This window comes from Anguilla rostrata, chromosome 3, assembly GCF_018555375.3.
Source record: "Anguilla rostrata isolate EN2019 chromosome 3, ASM1855537v3, whole genome shotgun sequence".
Taxonomy (NCBI): domain Eukaryota; kingdom Metazoa; phylum Chordata; class Actinopteri; order Anguilliformes; family Anguillidae; genus Anguilla; species Anguilla rostrata.
In genome coordinates, this window is record NC_057935.1 from 57,941,187 (window position 1) to 57,959,256 (window position 18,070).

Genomic DNA, 18,070 nt, shown 5'->3' on the forward strand with positions numbered 1-18,070 from the left:
TGACTGACTGGCAGTTGCGTGCGCAGTGAGCTCTGGCACAGTGACGGCGCTGACACTAACGCGCGCCTACAGGATGAGAGGTCCCCAAAGTGCAAAGTGCACGTTGTCAATCTGCGCTTATTTATATCAGTGTAATGGATAAGGGGGAGAAAAAAACCACAACTCCTCAGCCAGAAACATCTCCTGGGTAAACCGATATCTGAAGTGTAAATAAATCGTTTTTGCTGGTTTGGTGTTTCGTAAAAGCTTTAAAATTGTCTCCTCGGCTGCTGGGTGCCTTCTGGGGGGTATTATTCTCCACTGCATCCGCAATACAAAGTGACGGGCGCGGCGGGTTCGAAAGGAAGACGCGGAGCCTCTGGGGCTGTGGAGTTTCAGGCTGTTATGGGAAACGGGGGTTTGTGTACTGGATGATAATGCTTCGGCACTGCAAGCGTGTGCGCGTGTATGTGCGCGCACGTGTCTGTGTGTGTGTGTGTGTCCACGTGTGAGCGTCGGTGTGTGTGCGCACAGGTGCGTGTAGGTGTGCGTGCGTGTGTGTGCGTGTCCTCATGTGTACACGTGTACGTGCGTCTGTGTTCTTCTATGTCTGACTGTGTATGTCTGTGCACACACTTGCACAGAGAAAGCATGCACAAACACCTACACGTTACCTTACACTGGAATATGTACACATGTATGTGTTTGTTTTACGTGTGTGTGCGTGCGTATTTGTGTGTGTGTGTGTGTGCGTATGTGTGTGTGTGTGTGTGTGTGTGTATATCTGTGTGTGTGTTTGCATGTCTGTTTTTATCTGCATAGCAAGAGGTTTTGCACATCTGTGTGCATGTTCCTCTGCGTACGGTCATCCTCACTCTGATGTAAATCACGCTGGGACGATGGAACAGCTGTGCCGGGTAATGAGCGGTGGAATGGGGGGGGGAGGGAGGGAGGGGGGGCGGTGGGGGGGGCGGAGGGAGGGGGACAGGAGCGCTGATCAGCTGCATTTCTCGTTTTCGATGATGTGAGCTGGTGCTCATGCGTTCTCCACTTGCACCGTGTGACATCGGCGCTGCCCCTGCTGTGGTTCCGGAATGTCCCTGATGCCCCGTCCAGCCGACACCAGGCTGTGGTGTCAGAGCATTACCTCTTTGCTCCAGTGGCTGCAGGTTTAACTCCAGTCCTGGAGGGCCGCAGTGTCTGCAGGTTTAACTCCAGTCCTGGAGGGCCACAGTGTCTGCGGGTTTAACTCCAGTCCTGGAGGGCCGCAGTGTCTGCGGGTTTAACTCCAGTCCTGGAGGGGGCGCTGTGACTGCAGGTTTAACCCCAGTCCTGGAGGGGGCGCTGTGACTGCAGGTTTAACCCCAGTCCTGGAGGGGGCGCTGTGACTGCAGGTTTAACCTCAGTCCTGGAGGGGGCGCTGTGACTGCAGTATTTGTGGTTTTCCATCAGTCTCCAGTCAATTTCGATCTCGGAAACAAAGGAGTACCTCAGTTACTTTACGAGCTTTCACTGATGAAACAGCCTTGAAAGCGGACACACACTGCGGCCTTCCAGGGCTGGAGTGAAACCTGGAGACACAGAGCTGCCGTCTAAGGTCCCTACTGCTGGCCAGAGCCTCTGGCTTGCTGTGCGGACCGCGCTACCTCCAGGTTTAGGTCCTTCTGTGCACCGGCGAGCTTCAAGCCCTTCCCAAACCGCTGACATTGTTGGCCCTTTTGTGACTGTGTCATTAATTTTACGACCAGCAGTTTGCAACGATTTTTATATCTCAGTTTCTCCTATATCTTCCTATATCTTAATTGCAGAATTGCTGGGTGTTGGAATCGGCTCTCACAGCGTCTGCGCTCATGCAGGGAGTCCTCTTTTACAGCTGTGCAGGGGCTGTGCTGGACTGAGGGCGGGGGAAAGCGGGCTCGAAAACGAAAATGGAGGGGCGTTTCTAAGTCCCGCCACCCCCCGCCTCCCCATGGCCGGTTTCGGGGGAAACACCGCCCGCCCGGTTGTTCACCCGGTTGGAAGCTTATCCAGCGAGAGGGAGAGAGGGGGGGAAATAACTACCCAAACCCCCCCCTCCTCACCCCCCCCCCCCAGGGGCAGGTCAACCCATTCCGTCTGAACGCTGCTGGGTGTGTGTGTGTTAAACTGGAATCCTGGGCCGTTTGGGAAGATGCCAGTTTTCCTGCGAAACCCCTCCCGTCAGACGGATTGGGGATGCTAACAAGCAGGGTTGCCAGGGTGGGGTGGGGTGGATTTGGTGGGATTGGGGATTCTAACAAGCTGGGTTGCCAGGGTGGGGTGGGGCAGGTGGATTTGGTGGGATTGGGGATGCTAACAAGCTGGGTTGCCAGGGTGGGGTGGGGTGGATTTGGTGGGATTGGGGATGCTAACACCCTGGGTTGCCAGGGTGGGGTGGGGTGGATTTGGAGGGAAATCCAGGCTGAACCCCCCCTCTCCCCCCTCCCCCCCACCCCCGCGGTCACTCTCCGGCTCCTCATCGGTATTCCCGCCGTGACGGGCGCCATCGGGCCTCGCGGCTGTTTACGCTCCGCTGATGTGTTTGTTTGCTCCACGGCGGGCGGCCTTATCTGCGCCACGCCGCCGCCGCCGCGCGCTCCTCACCCCAGCGCCTCGGGGTTAAGTATCTCGCCCGAGGGGCCAGAGAGAGAGACTGCCTCGCCAGGCATCACACCGTATGTGCTCTCCAGATTACTGGCCTCTTACTCTCCCTCCCTCTACCTCTCTCTCGCTCTCCTTCCCTTCCTCCCTCCCTCCCTCCCTCTCTCTACCTCCCTCCCTCTACCTCTCTCTCTCTCTCTCCTTCCCTTCCTCCCTCCCTCTCTCTACCTCTCCCCCCTTTACATCTCTCTCTCTCTCTCTTTCTCCTTTTCTCTCTCTCTCTCTCCCTCCCTCTCTCTACCTCTCTCTCCCTCCCTCTACCTCTATCTCTCTCCCTCCCTGCCTCCCACCCTCCCTCTCTCTCTCTTTCTCTCTCTCATTTTCTCTCTCCATCTCCCTCCCTCCCTCCCTCTATCTCTCTCTCTCTTTCACCTTTTCTCTCTCCATCTCCCTCTCTTCCGCCCACCCTCTCTCACTCTCTCTCCTTTTCTCTCTCCATCTCCCTCCCTCCCTCTAGGAAGGAAAGGTATGGTTTGTGAAATTAGTTTTTCTTGGTCCAATTAGCCCTACTATGTTTTGGTCAGACTCATAGTGCTGTAAGGTTATGAGCAGCCTGGTCAGGCTCATAGTGCTGTAAGGTTATGAGCAGCCTGGTCAGTCTCATAGTGCTGTAGGGTTATGAGCAGCCTGGTCAGGCTCATAGTGCTGTAAGGTTATGAGTGACATGGTCAGGCTCATAGTGCTGTAAGGTTATGAGCAGCCTGGTCAGGCTCATAGTGCTGTATGGTTATGAGCAGCCTGGTCAGGCTCATAATATCATAAGGTTATGAGCAGCCTGGTCAGGCTCATAGTGCTGTAAGGTTATGAGCAGCCTGGTCAGGCTCATAGTGCTGTAAGGTTATGAGCAGCCTGGTCAGGCTCATAGTGCTGTAAGGTTATGAGCAGCCTGGTCAGGCTCATAGTGCTGTGAGGTTTTGAGTGACATGGTCAGGCTCATAGTGCTGTAAGGTTATGAGTGACATGGTCAGGCTCATAGTGCTGTAAGGTTATGAACAGCCTGGTCAGGCTCATAGTGCTGTGAGGTTATGAGCAGCCTGGTCAGGCTCATAGTGCTGTGAGGTTTTGAGTGACATGGTCAGGCTCATAGTGCTGTAAGGTTATGAGTGACATGGTCAGGCTCATAGTGCTGTAAGGTTATGAGTGACATGGTCAGGCTCCCTCCATAGTCCCTGTGAGTTTTTCTCATAGCTACTCAAGGTGCTCTGTAGGGGGGGGGGGGGTTAAAATGGCTCCTGCCCTGTGCTGGTGGAGGAGGCTCCTTTTAGCAGGCCAGGGGGGCTTTTCAGCAGGACAGCAGGGCAGTCGTCCAGGCTCTCAGCTCCAGCACCACCAACATTACTCAGCACTGCATGAGAAAAAAACCTGCCCTTTTTCTTACTAAATAATAATTAATAAGTAGACAATGACATCTGCTACCCGGGACATCACTGTGTCTTTCGTAGAGGCCCTGGGGGGGGGGGGGGGAGTAAGATGAGCACATTAATTAGCAAAGGAGTCCAGTCTTATTTTGTATTTATTTATTCATTATCTATTTATTTATTAGTTTATTTAAATTTTTTTTACTGTGTGTGAGATTTCATTTTTAACTATGTTTTTTATTTTATTTTATTGTCGTGCAGCTTGGGTAGCGCAGCGGAATCGGGTTTGGGAATAGCGGGCCTCGCCACGGCTCGAGCGTGTAATTACGGAACGTTCCGGCGTGTGCGTTATCGCCAACGCCCCGAGGCGAGGGGAGTCCGGTAATCAGCGCGGCCGTATTTCCCCGCCGATGCACCTGCGGCGGCCGGATCGAGCCGCTCCGCTCCGGGGCGCTAGCGTTAGCTGCTCCGCTCCAGTGCACTAGCGTTAGCGTTAGCTGCTCCGCTCCGGGGCGTTAGCGTTAGCGTTAGCTGCTCCGCTCCGGGTGTTAGCGGGCTGCTCCGCTGCGGTAGGCTGCTCCGCTCCTTAGCTAGCTTACTGCTCCGGTGCGCCAGCGTTAGCGTCAGCTGCTCTGCTCCGGTGCGCCAGCGTTAGCGTCAGCTGCTCTGCTCCGGTGCGCCAGCGTTAGCGTCAGCTGCTCCGCTCCGGTGCGCTAGCGTTAGCTGCTCCGCTCCGGGGCGTTAGCGTTAGCTGCTCCGCTCCGGGGCGCTAGCGTTAGCTGCTCCGCTCCGGGGCGTTAGCGTTAGCTGCTCCGCTCCGGGGCGCTAGCGTTAGCGTTAGCTGCTCCGCTCCGGGGCGTTAGCGTTAGCTGCTCCGCTACGGTGCGCTAGCGTTAGTGTTAGCGGCTGTCCTGCCTGGTGGGCTGAGGGACTTCAGCACCGGAGAGCTCCAGCCCCGCTGCAGCCTCTCTGAGAGCTGACCTGGGGTCAGTTTGGCCTTTCTGGCTCATGATGGGTTTAAGGTTGGGCAGGCGAAGCCTGATCCCGGAGTTGCTTTATACATACGGGACTCAAGTCAGCAGGTTGTGCCGCTTTGAGGGAGTGTGTGTGCGTGCATGCGTGTGTGTGTGTGTGTGTGTGTGATTGTGTGCGTGCATGCGTTGTGTGTGTGTGGTGCGTGTATGCATGTGTGTGTGTGTGTGTGCATGCATGTGCGTGTGTGTGCGTGCATGCGTGTGTGTGTGTGTGATTGTGCGTGCGTATGTGCATGCATGTGCATGCGTGAGTGTGCATGTGCGTGTCTGCGTGTACATGCGTGTGCGTGTGTGCGCATGCGTGCAAGTGAGTGTGTGTGATCGTGCGTACGTATGTGCGTGTGTGTGGTTGGTAGTGGGGGGGGGGGGGCAGGGGGGGTGCGGTTGATGAGGTTGTGGTGGTTCTGCTGGGTAGCTCCGTCTGTCCTTGAGGTTATGAGCCAACTGTGAAACAGCTCTTTGGAGACGAAGCATAAAAACCTTTTACTGTTTCTGCCAACGAAATAAAATGTATAGATTGTGATTATATTGTGGCTGTCATGGATCTCAAATCTTTTGTGTTGCCAGTGTGTTGCTACTACTGATAATGTTCAGACTGCTGCTAACGATGCTACTATTATCCATCGATCCATGATCTGTACCCACTTATCTTGGGCAAGGTTTTGGGGGGTGCTGGAGCCTATCCCAGCATGCATTGGGCGAGAGGCAGGAAATGCATCTACTAGTACTAATAAAAATAAAAATTTAATTAAATTAATTTAAAAATAGTAATAATTATAAGAAGAAGAAGAAGAAGAGAAGAATGACATTTTTTTAAAGTGATCACTGCTATTATTCTCTCAGTGTTTCGAGCTGTCACTGCGATGTCATATCCTGTCAGATTTTGAGATTATCCGGAGAGGGGTTATGACAGGGGGAGAGGGGTTATGACAGTGGGAGAGGGGTTATGACAGTGGGAGAGGGGTTATGACAGTGGGAGAGGGGTTATGACAGTGGGAGAGGGGTTATGACAGTGGGAGAGGGGTTATGACAGGGGGAGAGGGGTTATGACAGGGGAGAGGGTTATGACAGTGGGAGAGGGGTTATGACAGTGGGAGAGGGGTTATGACAGGGGAGAGGGGTTATGACAGGGGGAGAGGGGTTATGACAGTGGGAGAGGGGTTATGACAGGGGGAGGGGTTATGACAGGGGAGAGGGGTTATGACAGTGGGAGAGGGGTTATGACAGTGGAGAGGGGTTATGACAGTGGGAGAGGGGTTATGACAGGGAGAGGGTTATGACAGGGGAGAGGGGTTATGACAGGGGAGAGGGGTTATGACAGGGGAGAGGGGTTATGACAGGGGAGAGGGGTTATGACAGGGGAGCGGGTTATGACAGTGGAGAGGGGTTATGACAGGGGAGAGGGGTTATGACAGTGGGAGAGGGGTTATGACAGGGGAGAGGGGTTATGACAGGGGGAGAGGGGTTATGACAGGGGAGAGGGGTTATGACAGGGGAGAGGGGTTATGACAGGGGAGAGGGGTTATGACAGGGGAGAGGGGTTATGACAGGGGAGAGGGGTTATGACAGTGGGAGAGGGGTTTAATGGGGTTATGACAGTGGGAGAGGGGTTATGACAGTGGGAGAGGGGTTATGACATTAAGGGGAGAGGGGTTATGCAGGAATAACAGGGGAGAGGGGTTATGACAGGGGAGAGGGGTTATGACAGTGGGAGAGGGGTTATGACAGGGGAGAGGGGTTATGACAGGGGAGAGGGGTTATGACAGGGGAGAGGGTTATGACAGTGGGAGAGGGTTATGACAGTGGGAGAGGGGTTATGACAGGGGAGAGGGGTATGACAGTGGGAGAGGGGTTATGACAGGGGGAGAGGGGTTATGACAGTGGGAGAGGGGTTATGACAGTGGGAGAGGGGTTATGACAGGGGGAGAGGGGTTATGACAGTGGGAGAGGGGTTATGACAGTGGGAGAGGGGTTATGACAGGGGGAGAGGGGTTATGACAGTGGGAGAGGTGGGTGGGACGTGTGATGAAGTATAATTCATGGCGCTCAAATCCCCGGGGTGCAAACTATATTCCAACACCTCGTCTTCGCTTTTAATGTTTCCCCCGTGCTGGGAAAACAGAAGCGCTGAGTTTTGAACATTCTCCCCCGTCCTGAGCATTATATTAATTAAACATTAAATCTTTCTCTTCACAATCCTCATTAATATGCAAATAAGCCTTACTGAGGCACACTCAGGCTTATTTCTTAACCAAACTTTTAAAAAAAATTTAATTTCATTTTTTTCTTCTTTCATAAAAATGATTGCCTTCCCTGGTAGTGAGATGTGGTATGTTTTTAGGGACCTGAATGTGGCTATGTGTTACCCCCCCTCCTCTTTCTTTGGTGGGGGCGGGTGTTCCCCAAGGAGCAGGTCGCGAGAAATTTAAAGATTTTTTGTTTTTATGGTGGGAAACTTTATACCAGCGTGTAATATACACTGTGCTCTGGTGGGCAGACCCCTTCATTCCTAAACCCTCCCCCCCTCCCTGTCCCGCCACCCTCCGCTGCCCCCACAACAGCCATCCGGAGAAACAGCCATCTGCAAATTAAATTCTGGCACTTTGCCGCTGATGCAATTTCAGCATTGCTTTTGTAGTCAATAAAGAGCAAATCGGGGGAATTCAAAAAAGCCATTTGCGTTCCAATCGAGCCATTTTTATGTAACTCCTTTCCCCCTGCTCTCTCTCACACTCACAGAACTGAGAGAGAGAAAGAGAGAGAGAGAGAGATCATCGGTAGGCTTGCGGTATGTTCTGGGGAACGACTCTGGGGAACGTTAGAGATTTACTACACACAGAGGAGAAACACAGGCTCAGGAGTGCTCTTTATGCCCTGTATCATGTGTTGTAAACATGTTATTCACTAAACAATGTGTTATAAACATGTTATTCACAATGTAATGTGCTATAAATGTTATTCGGTGTATAGTGTTATTCATTGCATCCACGTGATATAAACATGCTGTTCACTGTGTGCATGTGCTATGAATGTATCATTCATGATATATATGTGTAATAAATGTGTTATTCATTGTATGCATGTGGTATAAATGCGTTATTCACCATGTCATGTGTTATAAATGTGCTATAGACTGTCAGTACAAAACCCACGTGTGACTAAATCATAATCCTTGCCGTGTGGGTTTACCGTCCTCTTCGCTGGACAAACCTTTCCTGTGAAAAATGTGTTCAGCGGGTGTACCTGTGGACGGTGGCCGACACCCCCCCCCCCCCCCTTGTGAACAGGAACCAGAAATGTCCGCAATGGCTTTGTGTGCAGGTGTCACTCGGATTGAAATAGTTATGATAAAGTAAAATAGTGAGAACCTTGCTCTGTCACAAAGTGCGTATAATATTGTGTATGGAACCATGCTGTATGTCTAGCAGCCAGTACCTAACAGCAGAGAAGACATTGTCAGCTTGTTTCACCTGAAGGAAAACTGCTCTCCATCTTGGGTGTTCTTCAGCATGAAAGCTCAGCTTCACTGAGATCGAATTTCTTTTCAATTAAGAAGATTGGACCCGGACAGCCCCCCCCCCTCTCCCTCTCCCACCCCCAATTAACTGCCACTTAATTACAATAAATAAATAAATTAATGAAATGTGGAAAGATTAGAAAATGGCCCTCAGGCTGGAGTCCATGGAGACTGAAATCTAGAGCAAGGTGTCGTTGTGCAGACCGGCTTGTTTTTAGTGAGCGTTTCCTGTTGAAATGGTGGATCTCGATCAGTTGGCTCTGTTTGATGTCCAACCCCTTGTCAGCAACAAACATGACCCTCTCAAACCCTCCTGCTCTCCCCCCCCCCCCCCCCCCAAAAAAAAAAACACCCCCTTCACCTTCTGTCGCATTCCCTCCCCTCCCCACCACTTTAATTAACAGTCTTGGCCTTGTTAGCACCAGGGGCTTTAATTAAACTGGAATTCCTCAGAATTTCTGGAAGTGATGGGGGGGGGGGGGTTGTGGAGTTGGCTGCTGGGTCAAATCACGTGGCCTTCCTGGGGATAAGCCACACCCCCTTTAAAAAAAAAAAAAGAAAAGATTTTTTTAACGCTTAGCTATGTGATGCTGGGCTATGTGGGTTTCTGGCTTTTAGGCGTAGAGGCCTGTTCTAACAAAATGTGGTTCTGTGGCAGTACCCTAGGCTAACACCAGGGGGGGGTTTCCAAATTTTAATCTCATTGCCCCTGAAATGGCCCCCTTTCTGGCCGATGCCCCCCACACACACGCCCCCCCTCCCCACATTGATTGGAGGCTGCTTATTAAAACACTAGAACAGGAAGTGGAACAGAACAGGAAATGTGTCTGAAATCAGGCGTCATGTGCTGCCAGCAACAGGCCTGCACTCACTGCGGTGCAAATATGTAATTATGCTTATCATGATTATTAGCAAGGGCGTGGCGCGTCAGTCAGAGAGGGTCTATTATGACATATGGAACAGGGCTCTGCGGAGCTCGTTTGCTAACGAGCCTAGGATCATTTGCCGCTGAAAATTTATGTGCACCGTTTGGAAAAAATAATTTAGGAGCACATCTGCGATTTGGGATGTGCTGGTGTCCTCCTGAATCTTTCAGGTTGGGAGCACACGTGCTCCTGGGGGGTGATTTTTTTTTAGCGTGGAGCCCCGTGGAAGTGTGATTAAAGTGGGCATGGGTTCCCTTTGGGGCTCCCGCGTGCACCCCAGTTTGGGCACCTCTGTGTTTTTTGGAAAACCCTGGCGCACACTAGCTCCTGCTGTGAGATCCGCAGAAAGTGCAGTGGTCTAAACCCCTGTGTTCCCAGAAAGGTGTTTTTTTGGGGGGGGGGGGGGCACATCAGTCTGGTCCTCATTCAGTTTGGAGGTCTGACCGGAATGCAGTCAAACCACGCGACCTTCTGCGGAACTTTGGGGTGACCGTCCGCCATCCCAAGTGACCTGCGTTGTCTTGGAAACCAGGTGCATCCGCCTGGTGTTCCTCCTCTTCCTCTGCCTTTCGCATAGAGGGTAGGAAACTGGGTTTGTAGCTCAGGGCTTGCGAGTTTGATTCCCAGGTGGGACACTGCTGTTGTACCATTGAGCAAAGGCGCTAAACCTGAATTGCTTCATTGAGATATTCTGCTGTGTTAATGGATTGGATTGAATGTAAAAGAATATACAGTACGCTGTGGATAAGAGTGTTTGCTAAGTGTAATGTAATTTTTCACAGAAAGGAGAACCTGTTTTTTTTGTTTCTGGCAGAGGAAGCTGTAGCTCTGGTGGTTTGTGAGATGTGGGTCAGGCTTGGTTGGGTCTGATGTGACCCAGTTTGCAGGTACTCCTCTCAGTGCGGGACGGCCAAATCCCTCACATCCTCCTTATCAGGTCTTATCCCTTTGAAGCGTGAGGTCACGAACATGCGATTAGAATGTTCTTAACTGAACATTCTATAATTCTGATGTAACAATCGCTACTGGCAACGGAAAGCAACGGAGTTCCAGAACACTGAGTTCTGATTTACAGAGCACTGACATTCCAAAAAACCTACTCTTCAAAGGGTTAAGGTGCTCGTGTGCTAAAGTGGGTGAGGATGGTGTGGGGGTGTGTGTGTGTGGGGGGGGGGGGGAGCAGGTTTGGGATGGGTGATTTCCACCAAGCCCCCAGGCCCCACCCCGCCCTCCATTTGCCAGCTGAACCTCAGGGTGGTGAGGGATGCTGTGGCTCGCAGTCCTGAGGGTCGCGGGTTCGAATCCCAGGCGCTGCTGTGCCCTCCGTCGTGCCCTCCGGCAAGGTCCTCGCTCCGCCCGCGCTCTGTTTCTGTCGTTTCCATGGCGACGCGCTCGCTCCTCTGCTCGGCTCTCTGCGGACGAGGGCGTCCGGTCAATGGGTGCCGAGCTGCGACGGCGTTCGGAAAGGAGGAGGAAGGAATGAGAAAGAAAGGAGGAAAAGCGGACGCAGTTTAACCGCGGGGAGAAAAGGAAGGATGGCAGAGGGACAGCGCACGCGCACACAAGCCTCGCCGCTTACAGCCGCGGTGGCTTCTGAGTCGCTCGGCGAGGCGCTAACGTGAACGAGGCTAACGCTAACGGCCTACCCTGGGCTGTGCTGGGGCGACATGGCTCAGGAGGTAAGACCGATTGTCTGGCAGTCGGAGGGTTGCCGGTTCAAACCCCGCCCTGGGCGTGTCGAAGTGTCCTTGAGCAAGACACCTAACCCCTAACTGCTCTGGCGAATGAGAGGCATCAATTGTAAAGCGCTTTGGATAAAAGCGCTATATAAATGCAGTCCATTTACCATTTACCCTATCGCACCGCCATAATTAAAGTGTTCTAATCAGCCGAGGGAAAGCTGGTTCCGCACTGACTTTCTGAATCTCACATGTAAAGGCATTTTCCTGATACTTCGCTTCAGGGCATTTCAGTTCAGATTTGTATTTGAAAAATAAATAAATTTTCTAAAAAAAAAAAAAAAACATTGTTTTTTTTCAGACTAGTGGTACGAGTGAGAACGTTCTGTTCTCAGGTACGGTGTGGCTGTGGTTGTGGGCTGTTTCGGGTTGAGAGAAAAAAATGCTGTTTCCTAGGTGAGGCGTGAAAGCGTCAGATCCAGAGTGCACTGCTGCATTCATCTTTATCGCGCTTTGAAGGTGATTTGAGGATTTGTTTCTCTTTGACTGTGATGATCTGTGAATGTGCAGTAAGGATTTAATTGAAATTCAGCACCAACAGTAGAGTGACACTGCAGGCTGTCATAGAGGGGCTGCTAGGTAGCTCATCTAAAATACTGATTCAGTGTGTGGATGGAACCCATGGTCTGGTATCTGTTAAGGCTCTGTTCCAGTGTGTGGATGGGGCCCCATGGTGTGGTATCTGTTAAGGCTCTGTTCCAGTGTGTGGATGGAACCCATGGTCTGGTATCTGTTAAGGCTCTGTTCCAGTGTGTGGATGGGCCCCAGCAGTGGTGTATCTGTTAAGGCTCTGTCAATACTTTCAGTAGGGTCTTCAGCAGCTAAGGCGGGCTAGATTGCAGATGTGGTTTCTCTCTCTCTCTCTCTCTCTCTCTCTCTCTCTGTCTCCTTCCCTCCCTCCCTCTCTCCCCAGATTAGTGAGCTGGTCCCCAGCTTTAATGTTGGAGCATTAATCCCTTTTAATAATCAGCCCTGAATCCGCATGAATGAAACGGTCCACCGGGGGGCGCACTGCCGGGTGGAGCTAATTCCGCGCGCGGCCGACGTCACGCAGCGTCCCCCTAAATCCAAACCCCCTCCCCCGTGTGCAGTAGCGCTCGGCGCCTCTTCCAGGGCGTTGTCGTTAGTTACCGCCAGTATATTTTTCTTTTCATTAAAAAAAAACAAAAAAAAAAGAATGAAGATGATTTTACAATTGCGGCGCAATTTTGCTTCTGCTTTTGTTCGTGTGCCGGTGCTGCTGTCGCTTCCCTGTAATGTGGTGATTAGGGTGATTTAAGCTGGTCTCTCCCACCCCGTGTCTGCTGCAGGAGCCGGCCGGGGGAGGGAATGTTTCAGCGCACCACTGCGCACCGCGTAATGCGCCCCCCCCCCATCCCGGGGTCCCCTTCCTGCTGCCGTTCTCTGGGAAGTTGGTTCCCCTTGTCTCTCCATCCTTCCCCCTGAAGGATGGAGAGATGTGGGGTCCGAGAGACAGAGGCACAGGCTTCGAGATGGAGGGTAGGGGAGAGAGAGAGAGGCAGAAGAGAAGAAGGGAGGAACTGTGTGAGAAGTGGAGATGGGGGTGTTTGTGGTGTCATTCTTTCATTAAGCTAAAGAGTGTGGGGAGGTATGGGGGGATTGGTGTATGGGCCGGCTGGGGTCAGTATGGGGCAGGAGGGGGGCAGTATGGGGTGTATGGGGGGGTGTATGGGTTGGGTGGGGGTCAATATGGGACAGGTGGGGGGTGTATGGGGGGGGGGGGTGGTGTTATGGCACAGGTTATGTAGAGTACCTTCCCCCACATGCAGAGGCAGGGGGAGATGAGGTTATAATAATAATTTATTAATAATAATAATAATAACTCGCTTTTCGCTTTTCAGAACATGGTGCTCAAAAGCGCTTTCAAAAACAATAAAAAACGGATAAAATGTACAAAAGTAACACATGAAGGTAAAAATTAGACCAACAAAACATGGACAGCATTAAAAAGGATAAGGGAATATTGAAATGCATAAAAATAAGAACGATAATAACATAAAATGAAATAAGATTCAGCAAAAGGCAAATCTGAAGTAATGCGTTTTTAGAAGAGACATAAAAGTGTCAACTGTCTCCTGATTGCAGGGGGTGAAGTTTGTTGAGTTTGGGAGCCCTCACACAGATTTATTAACTTTCCTTTTTTTAGGACATTTTTTTCCCCCTTCTCTCCTTTTTCTCTTTTTTCACTCCTTTTTTGTACTGTAAAGCTCCCCTGCTTTTCCAGTTATATCAGCTGTTTCAGTCACCCGCCTGTAAAACACCCTCCCGTCCAGCAGGGGTCGCTACCCTGATCTTGCAGAGCCACAGGACTGTTCTGGCCTCTCACAGCGCCCCTGGGGCGCGACTGTGGGGCCTGTTCGACCTGGGCGCTCCACCCGCGATACGGTCCCGGGGCTTCCAGGGATGCGGTTTTTGTAGACTGAGCGGCCGCCTCGCCTGTCCCCAGCGGGCAAGCACACGAGGGACCGCCGTCGCCATGGCGTTCCGCTAATCGGCCGCTACGATGCCTCAGCGGCAGCGCCTCGGATGACCTGCTTCCCGTGCGGCGAGTCGCCATTCCGCGGCGGCCGGTTGTGCGATGTCGGAGGGCGGCTATGCTGCGGGCGCTGGGCCCTACCCTGCTACCGGTCCGCACCTCGCTCAGAGCGCGTGCCGACAGCGGGATACAGGTTGCTGAGGCCAAAAGAATTTTTAAGTGAAAAAAAATTGGGCAATCCATTCCCAGGAATTAAATGACAACAAAAAAGAGGTAAACTGTATGGCTTCCGTAACGCCAACCGAATTGCCGAACGGAATAGGAGAGCCAATCAGAGTGAATCCCTGCCGTGTCGTAGTCAGTCGGTAGTTTCGATACACGCCGAGGCGGCCGGTTTGTATTCTCAACACGGCTGATCTAGAGAGCTGCTGCTAGCCGGCAAGGAAACGGGCCGCTCAGTATGAGCGAGCCGAGGACCGTTTATAGCACAATACATGTTTAATTAATAGTTACGGTGGACGAGTTTGTAGCGGAAAAATGTTTTCCGTGTTTTTTTTTTTTTTTGCAGTGTACTCAGAAATGCCTGTTAAGCTCTTTCTTTTTTTTAAGAATTTTTATTTTTATTTATTTTTTATTATAGGCAGTCCCTGGGCTGCCAGCCAGCCAGCACGCAGACAATCGAGTCTTTACGATGACTTTAGAGCACACAGGCGTTCCAATACAAATGAACTATTATGCCCATTAATGCTGCAGAATTAGAACGGCAAGCCAATTCATTTGCCGTGATGAAATGTTAAGAGTGTTAGTTATGGGAAACAAACACCACCGAACTGAATTCTGGGAAGAACATGACATGAATACAATCTTGTTAACGCAGGCTACTTTGGGGAGGAAGTGATCTATGCCTTTGCAAAAACCGTCGATGCGTGATGTAGGGTTTTTCTTTCTTGCTTTTGTTTTATTTTAGCTTAGCTTTCTCCCGGTCTGGAAGTCTGGAAGTCTGGAATGTCATCACTGCTAGTCCTGTCGGGAGATTTGGGAGAGCATCCCTAAATGGTTTTTTTTTGCTCCGGTGGTTTAAGAGGAGGATACTTTCATGTGCAGCTCGTGCAGGCGGACCGCAGGTGCCTGTGTTACCAGAAGGGGGCGCTAGTGCGGATGTCCCACCAACTGTAATCTGCCTTCCCTCCCCTTCCCCCCCTCCCCAAGCAAAACTACAGCCCTGCCTGTCTCTGGCATGGTACTCCAAACCTGATACCAGATATTATACACGCATTGGGACAGCGGAGTCCTGCTTGGGACAGTCGCACCAGCCGTGGTTTAATACAAGAACCCCCCCCCCAGCACCTGGGGATAACCCAGATAATGATGATCCAGTTATCTGAAGCTGAAATGAAGGAACTGGGATAAAAACTGACTGTCTGCAGGTGATGGTCTGGACACCTTGAGCGCGAAGTCTGTGTAATGCCCTATTTTGATGAAGCAACACCCCTTCTTGTGATTTTACTCAGATTACTCCTGATGGCGGTGCCGGGGAGAAATCCGCTCCTGTTACGTTTGAAAAGAACGCGTACAGAGGCGTTAGGATCTCCGGCTTAGCCGTCGGTGGTATTTACGGTTTCAGAAATCAGTCCTGAGCACGTGTGGCTGCTCGTCCTCTTTCAGCCGTGTGCCTTTGGCTGCGTCAATGCGACGTTTTGAACTTAATCTCCAAAGGCTTGTGTTGGGAGTCGCTTCTGTGTTTCCCTGCCGTCACCATTCCGTAGTTCAATGCAGCGTCTATGAAGTCTATGGTGAAATGCATGATGGGGATTGTAGTTGTGGGGGGAACACAAATAGGAAAAAAAAAAAAAAACCTTTGCTATAAATCAAGCTATATTTGGTGCATGGTACTAAGGCAAATAACGTGTGTCGTTATTAAAACGGGGAATTTATTTTCCTTTAAAAGAAAGCAGCACCCATATGCTGTAAAATAGGCCTTGATGAGATTAAAGTGTAAAGTAAAATATCTCCATTCTGTGAAAATCGGTGAGAGATCCTTTTGAATGCAGTTAAACACTATAGCGTTGTAGCTCTGTGCACAGGAAGTGCACACCCAAGTGGGATAATTTTAAAATAATCTATGCGTGCCCCCCCCCCCCTACACTCCACCCCCCCCCCCAACCCCCACTTCCCCCGGCTCTATATCCTGTTGAACTCAGAAACCCTCCCCAAGTGACATTTCCTGTATGTCAGATGCATCTAGTGGATTCCGTGGCTCATTAAGCCTTTAAGTGTGATTACTTAAGAGGCGAACGCGTGTTCTATTCCTCTCAGAAGGGCATGAGCCTCACGCGCGTGAGGTCTAAAGGGGGGGTTTCTCAGCATCTAACCCCCCCCCAACCTTTCTTTCTGGCCGCCCTCTTCTTTCTCTCTCCTCTCTTTATCTCTGTCCGCCTCCCCCCCCCACTCTGTCCCTTTCTCTCCATCCCTCTTTATCTCCCCATCATTCCCTTACTTTCTCTCTCTCTCTCTGAATTTCAAATATGCTTTATTTGCACACAAATAAAACATCCCAAGTTCCTAAGGCAGTAAATGTTTAGAATAAATTTTTAAAAAGTAATTATCTACAGAAGGCCTCAAACACACGCACACGCACACGCACACGCACACACGCACGTATGTGCGCACAATAGTATCAAATTTTGACGGTACGATTATAGCCTGAGGAAATATCGCGGTTTCAGGGTTTCACGATTATCACTGGGCGGTATATTAAGCCGCACTACAGAGGGGAATAAACACTTAAGCATTTTATAATTAAAATGTTTTAGTGTATTTTTCCACACCATTTTTTTTTTTTTTTGGGTCCTGCAAATAAAACATGTGAGCCAACTGTGTAATGAAAACACAAACACAAGGTGGGGGAAAAATAGGTGGATTTTTAGCAATGCCGTGTCCCTGCAAAATCCTCGCATGGGACTCTGCTCCGAGGTGCAGTGCCCCAGGGTGAGTTTCACGGTTTTGGGCCCACCCTGACCTCAGCGTGCTGGGGCATGCGTGGACGGACGAAGCGCGTCAGGCGTATCGGAGCCTCTGGCAGCCACTTTTCGACGGCATGATTTGCAGATGCGCGAGGCTATCCTTCTTCAGCTACACCTCCTGGTCATTTTTTAGGTATCCAAAATGCCCTGCCATTCTCGTTGTCTTCTCTGATGTCTTCTCATGGGGTAGTATGTCGTGACATAGACTAGCCAGTGTGGAGTTGGGTTTTGGGGGTGTGGGGGGGAGTATAATTAGAGATGTTTCGCTTGCGTACAGAAGGACGGGCCTGCTGATGACACAGTTAAATACTGAATTGCTGTCCGTTGGGCTGAATATGGACTGAATTGAAACTGGGATATGTTTGTATTTTTTGTTGCATGTTAGGCATTGGGATTTTTTTTTGTTCTGCTACGGTACGTGTTGCTGTGTTAAAACTCTGTGATGCGGTGATACTCTGCTCCCGGTAAATTAGCTGTCTCGGCCAGTCGGCTGTCCCACTGCAGGTAGAGTCAGCCGCTGGTGTGCTGGCGTGCTCCCAGGTGTGGAATGCCTCCTGCTGTGAAGCGGTGCCTGTTTTCCCTGAGGAAGGCTGTTATTTTAGTCAATTCAATTCAATGAGCTTTAGTCCCTCTCTTCCCCCCTCTCTCTCTCTCTCTCACTCTCTCTCACTCTCCCTCCCTCCCTCCCCCTCTCTCCCCTCCTTTCTCTCACTCTCCCTCTTTCTCCCTCTGTCTCCCTCTGTCTCTATTTCTTTAACTCTCTCTCTCGCTCACTCTCCCTCTCTCTCTCGCTCACTTTCTCTCTCCCTCCCTCCCTCTCCCTCTGTCTCTATCTCTCCCTCTCTCTCCCTCTCTTTCTATCTCTCCCTCTCTCTTTCTCATTCTCTGTACAGTTTCTTTTTGTTTACTCACTTCTGACATCACTCTCTTCTGTCAAATCTGTCTCTTGTCTTTGAAAAATGTCCCTCTCCCTTTCTTCCCCCCCTTTTCACTCTCTCCCTTCCCTCTACATTTCTTCCCCCTCCTTCCCTTTCTCCCTCTCCTCCCTTTCCCCCCCTCCTTTCCTCTCTCCCTTCCCTTTCTCTTTCTGTTTTACTGTCCTCCTCTTATGTATTCATCCCTCCCTCTCTCTTTCAGGGCGCAAATCATGTGTCATTTTCCAGTGTTTATCTCTCCCTCTTCATCCCCCCTTTTTCCCTTATCTTACTTTATGGCTCTTTGTCTGCTTTTCTATGACGCTCGTTTCACGGCACTTTCACTCGTTCGTCCCATCCCTCGTTCCACGCCATTTCCTTTTCATTATCCTTTGAATTGTGGG

General features: G+C 50.9%; 1 protein-coding gene across 2 annotated transcripts in view; it reads left to right on the forward strand.

Annotated features, from left to right (window-relative positions):
• Positions 1-18,070, forward strand: part of LOC135251316 (neurocan core protein-like) — a 73,708-nt gene that overhangs the window by 1,369 nt on the left and 54,269 nt on the right. The gene's annotated exons all lie outside the window — the stretch shown is intronic.